This window comes from Lathyrus oleraceus, chromosome 5 (assembly GCF_024323335.1).
Source record: "Lathyrus oleraceus cultivar Zhongwan6 chromosome 5, CAAS_Psat_ZW6_1.0, whole genome shotgun sequence".
Lineage (NCBI taxonomy): Eukaryota > Viridiplantae > Streptophyta > Magnoliopsida > Fabales > Fabaceae > Lathyrus > Lathyrus oleraceus.
Window position 1 is genome coordinate 843,453 of NC_066583.1, and position 5,797 is coordinate 849,249.

General features: G+C 38.9%; 1 non-coding gene across 1 annotated transcript; it reads right to left on the reverse strand.

Moving 5' to 3' along the window:
* Positions 1-1,485: 1,485 nt before the first annotated feature.
* LOC127088412 (small nucleolar RNA R71) lies at positions 1,486-1,592 on the reverse strand. Its single transcript, XR_007790249.1, has one exon. It is a non-coding gene; the product is annotated as a small nucleolar RNA R71 (small nucleolar RNA).
* Positions 1,593-5,797: the final 4,205 nt, after the last annotated feature.

Here is a 5,797-nt window from a genome sequence, read left to right on the forward strand (position 1 = left end):
TTTATTTCTCGCACTCGCTTAACTTTATTTACTTCCTCGCACTCTCTTTACTTTTGTTTATTTCCTCACACTCGCACTACTTTTATTTATTTCCTCGCACTCGCACTACTTTTATTTACTTTTTGCACTCGCACTACTTTTATTTACTTTTCGCACTCGCACTACTTTTATTTCTGCACTCACAATTGAACCGATAATCCGTACAATTGTTAGTAGAATCACTTAAGGGCTATTTTAACTTTCAACTTAAGTTTTCCCGCACTTCAATTTAGTTGGGTAAGATCGAAAGCCGTCCAACGTCTATCTAAACTTAATTGTTTTTAACTATTTCAAAAACAGCGAAAGCGCTTTGTTTAGTTCATTAGGAGATTTTAACTTAAGAAGAAAAGAGATTTTAAAACTATTTTTGGACGCGCTTATAAGTTTAGAGTCTGGTTCGTAAGAACCTCTTTTGGTTAAGAAATCCAGGTCAAAATACTTTTCAACTTAGTCAAGATACTATATTTCTTAAAAATAGGTTTACTACTCTAACGCAATGCGCGCCTTTTTATAAGTGACAATAAGAGGGTTTGATTAGGGAGTACAACTCGGTTCTGAATACGCGAAAGCGACAGTTCCTGTTAAATTAGTTCTTTTTAAAGTAGGAAACACTGCCCATAAGTAGCTCTATTAGCAAGTACTTGGATTATTAATTGTTTACGTGAATTACATTCGACCCTGTCTTTATTAATTAATCTTTATTCAACACTTTACTTTTCATTGCACACTACAAAAACACCTATTTCGATTGCCTTTGATAAACACCATAACAATAGATAACGATAGATTGATACTTGGTCTCTGTGGATTCGACAATCTTTTATATTACTCTGACGCGTTCGTATACTTGTGAAACACACGCATCAAGTTTTTGGCCCCGTTGCCGAGGACCAATTTCGTCAAATTTCATTTCCCTGTTATTATATCGTTTAGACTTAGGCTATTTCCCGCCGGTCAATGCGAAGAACTCGCAGCACCGGAAGTTTAAGCTTAGTATACCCTCTGGCGGAACCTGAACGTTACGCTCGCGCACGTTTATTATTTCATAGAATTAAGAGAGCTATGGCCGAAGATCAAAACCAAAGACCTCTTAAAGATTTCGCTCAACCATCAAACGAAGAACCTAGTTCTAGTATAGTAAACCCAACCATCCCAACTAATAATTTTGAACTTAAACCATCCCTGTTGCAACTAGTGCAACAGAGACAATTCGTAGGTCTCGCTACTGAGAACCCAAACCAACATTTAAAAATATTTCTTCAATTAGCAGACACTTTTAAAACCAATGGAGCTTCTCCTGAGGCAATACGTTTAAGATTATTCCCTTTTTCCCTCAAAGATAAAGCCCTATCATGGTTAGATTCCCTTCCACCCAATTCCATTACGACTTGGGATAACCTTAGAAGAGTATTCCTTGCTAGATATTTTCCCCCGAGTAAGACCGCCGTTCTTCGAAACCATATAACTAGATTTACCCAAAACCAAGGAGAATCGCTGTTCGAAGCTTGGGAGAGATATAAAGAGTTGTTAAGAGCATGCCCACATCATGGTTTAGAAAATTGGTTAATCATTCAAAACTTCTATAATGGACTTCATTATAACACTAAGATGACCATCGACGCTGCCGCAGGCGGTGCTCTGATGAACAAACCTTATCCTGAAGCTAGTGCCCTCATCGAAGATATGGCTCAAAACCATCAATCATGGGGAGTCGAACGAGCGATAGTTGAGAAGAAGGAAGCCCAAGGAGGAGTGCATGAATTAAGCTCTATAGACATGATGGAAGATAAAATGGACGCATTAGCCCTCAAAGTCGAGCATATGTGCATAAACCCGAATACTGTAGCCGCAGTTTCGTCGGATTGTGAGATATGCGGAACCAAAGGACACCAATCTGCAGAATGCAGTCTATTAAACGAAACCCACTCTGAGCAAGTGAACTACACCCAAGGGAACCCATACTCGAATACCTATAACCCTGGATGGAGGAATCACCCGAACTTCTCCTATAAAAACAATAACCCTATTCAAAATAATGCACCCCCGAGACCTAGTTATCAAGCCCCTAGATCAAATCAACCTATGCAACCTGTGCCACCAAAGCCGAGCCTTGAGAAAATTATGGAAAATTTTATCACCACTCAAACCCAACAAAACAAGGAGTTCATGAACCAAAACATTCATGTTAACGAATTGATTACTCAGTTAGGATTCAAGGTTGACCAAATAGTTACTCATACCAAGATGCTTGAAACCTAGATCTCTCTGGTAGCTTTAAACCAAGCCCATCAAACTACACCTGGAGGACAATTCCCTGGACAACCTCAACAAAATCCGAGAGGACAAACCAATGCCATTACCCTACGAAGTGGGAAAGCTTATGATGAGCCACCAAACCCTAGATTGAGTGAACCCGAAACTTCTAAGGAATGTACAAAACCCACGGACGAAGTAGAGGAACCAGAGGAATCTGAAAACCAGGAAGGTCGAGAAAAAGGAGAAGAACCTAAAGATAAAACTTACGTACCACCCCCGCCATATAAACCACCTATACCATATCCGTAAAGACTCAAACAAACCCAAATCAATAAACAGTATCAAAAATTTATTAAAGTTATAGAAAAACTTCATGTAGAAATCCCTTTCACATAAGCCATCACCCAAATACCTTCTTATGCAAAGTTTCTCAAAGACATCCTTACCAACAAACGTAGACTTGACGATCCGAAGCCTTTGGAATGTAATGCTATTTCCGAGGACAAATTAGCAAAGAAAGATAAAGATCCTGGAAATTTCTCCATTCCTTGCCTTTTGGGTAATCATGTCATCGAAAAAGCTTTTCTAGACTTAAGAGTTAGTGTGAGCCTAATGCCTTTAGCAGTTTGTGAGAGGTTAAACTTAGGAGAATTACAGCCCACTAAGATGTCGCTTCAGTCAGCCGATAGATCTGTTAAATATCCGATAGGCATTTTAGAAGATGTCCCTGTTAGGATAGGTCAGTTGTTTATCCCTACTGATTTTGTTGTCATGGACATCAAAGAGGACAATGATATACCAATCCTTCTAGGTAGACCATTCTTATCGACTGTAGGAGCCATAATAGATGTCAAGAAAGGAAAGTTGACATTTGAAGTAGGTGACGAGAAAATAGAATTTATACTTTCGAAATTTCTTATGACACCTGTGATGGGAGACTCGTGTTATGCCTTAGATATCATTGATGAATGTGTTAGAGAATTAGAACAAAAAGAAATTATAAAAACAATTAAGTTATCATCAACTCTCATAAGGGGAGATGATGACTTTAAGAAACCCTACATCGATGATAACCTTTACGAATGTTTATCCCTTACTCCAGATCCTATGCCATGCCCTAAGAAACCAACCTTAGAACTTAAGGAACTGCCTAAGAACCTGAGATATGAGTTCCTCGATGAAAAGATGAACCGTCCAGTTATAGTTAGTTCTACCTTGAGCCTAGAGGAAACGAACCAACTTTTAGACGTTTTACGAAGATATCCCTCAGCCTTAGGATATAATATCTCTGACCTGAAAGGTATAAGCCCATCCGTATGCATGCATCAGATTTTGCTCGAAGAAGATTCAAAACCCTCAAGGGAACATCAAAGAAGAATAAACCCTATAATGAGTGATGTCGTTAAAAAGGAAGTTCTTAAGTTACTTGAGGCAGGAATCATCTATCAGATCTCGGATAGTAAGTGGGTGAGCCATGTGCATGTAGTACCTAAAAAGGGAGGCATCACAGTCGTGCAAAACGATAAAGGCGAACATATAGCAAAACGTTTAGAAGGAGGATGGCGGATGTGTAGAGATTATAGAAAATTAAATAAAGCAACTAGGAAGGATCATTTCCCTTTACCATTTATAGACCAGATGTTGGAGCGTCTAGCCAGACACTCTTACTTCTGTTATCTAGATGGATACTCTGGATTCTTCGAAATACCTATCCACCCGAAGATCAAGAAAAAACTACCTTTACATGCCCTTATGGAACTTTTGCCTACAGATGAATGTCGTTCGGCCTCTGTAACGCCCCAGCTACTTTCCAATGCTGCATGATGTCAATCTTTGCAGATTACCTAGATGGTATCATGGAAGTGTTTATGGATGATTTCTCGGTTTGCGGATTTGATTTCCATAATTGTCTCGCTAACCTTGAGAAAATCCTGGAGAGATGCGTGGAGGTGAACCTCGTGCTAAACTGGGAAAAGTGTCATTTCATGGTAACCGAAGGAATAGTTTTAGAACATATAGTTTCCGAAAAAGGTATAGAGGTAGATAAAGCTAAAATAGAAGTTATAGAAAACCTAAAACCACCAAAAACCATCAGAGAAGTCCGAAGCTTCCTTGGACACGCTGGATTCTACCGGCGTTTTATTAAGGACTTCTCCAAAATAACCAAACCTTTAACTGGACTTTTAATGAAAGATGTTGAATTCATTTTCGATGAAAAATGTAATGACGCATTTAATCTTTTAAAGCAAGCGTTAGTATCGGCACCCATTATGAAACCACCTGATTGGTTAGAACCTTTTGAGATAATGTGCGATGCTAGTGATTATGCAGTTGGAGCTGTTCTAGGACAAAGGAAAGATAAAAAATTACATGTCATTTATTATGCCAATAGAACCCTAGATGCTGCCCAACTTAACTATGCAACAACTGAAAAAGAATTACTCGCCGTAGTTTTCGCTATAGACAAATTTAGATCTTATCTAGTAGGAGCAAAAATTATAGTTTACACTGATCATGCTGCCATTCATTACCTATTAAGTAAAAAAGATGCCAAGCCCAGGTTACTCCGATGGATTCTATTACTACAAGAGTTTGATTTAGACATAAGAGATAAAAAAGGCACTGAAAACGTAGTAGCCGATCACCTTTCTAGGCTAGAACATCTAAAACCAGAACTAGTACCCATAAATGATGATTTCGCCTACGATAGACTGATAGCTAGAGTAGAAACCATTGAAGATAATTACCTAGATCCTAATGAGCACCCCCAAAATTCCTTAGCAATAAGTAACGTACCCTGGTATGCAGATTTCGTTAATTACCTAGCTGCTGATATAGTACCCCCTGATCTTGATTACCACCGCAAGAAGAAATTCTTCCACGATGTGAGAAACTTCTATTGGGACGAACCGCTCCTTTTCAAAAGGGGTAAAGATGGCATTTTTCGCCGTTGCGTTCCAGAAGAAGAGGTAAATAGTATTATCGAGCATTGTCATTCTGCACCTTATGGTGGAGATGCGAGCACCTCTAAGACATACGCCAAGATTCTTCAAGCTGGCCTATTCTGGCCTACCATGTGGCATGATGTCTATGCTCGCATTGTCAAATGTGATAGATGCCAACGCACTGGAAACATTTCAAGGTGTGATGAAATGCCTCTAAGAAACATTCAGGAAGTAGAACTCTTTGACGTATGGGGTATAGATTTCATGGGACCTTTCCCACCATCCTTAGGAAAAAGGTATATCTTAGTAGCTGTGGACTATGTGTCTAAGTGGATTGAAGCTATAGCTGCACCCACAAACGACACTAGGGTAGTAATCAAACTATTTAAAAACTATATATTCCCTAGATTTGGAACACCACGTTTAGTCATAAGCCATGGAGGATCACACTTTATATCGAGAATATTTGACAAACTTTTAAGAAAATATGGAGTTAGGCATAGAGTAGCAACACCATACCATCCACAAACTAGTGGCCAAGTAGAAGTATGTAATAG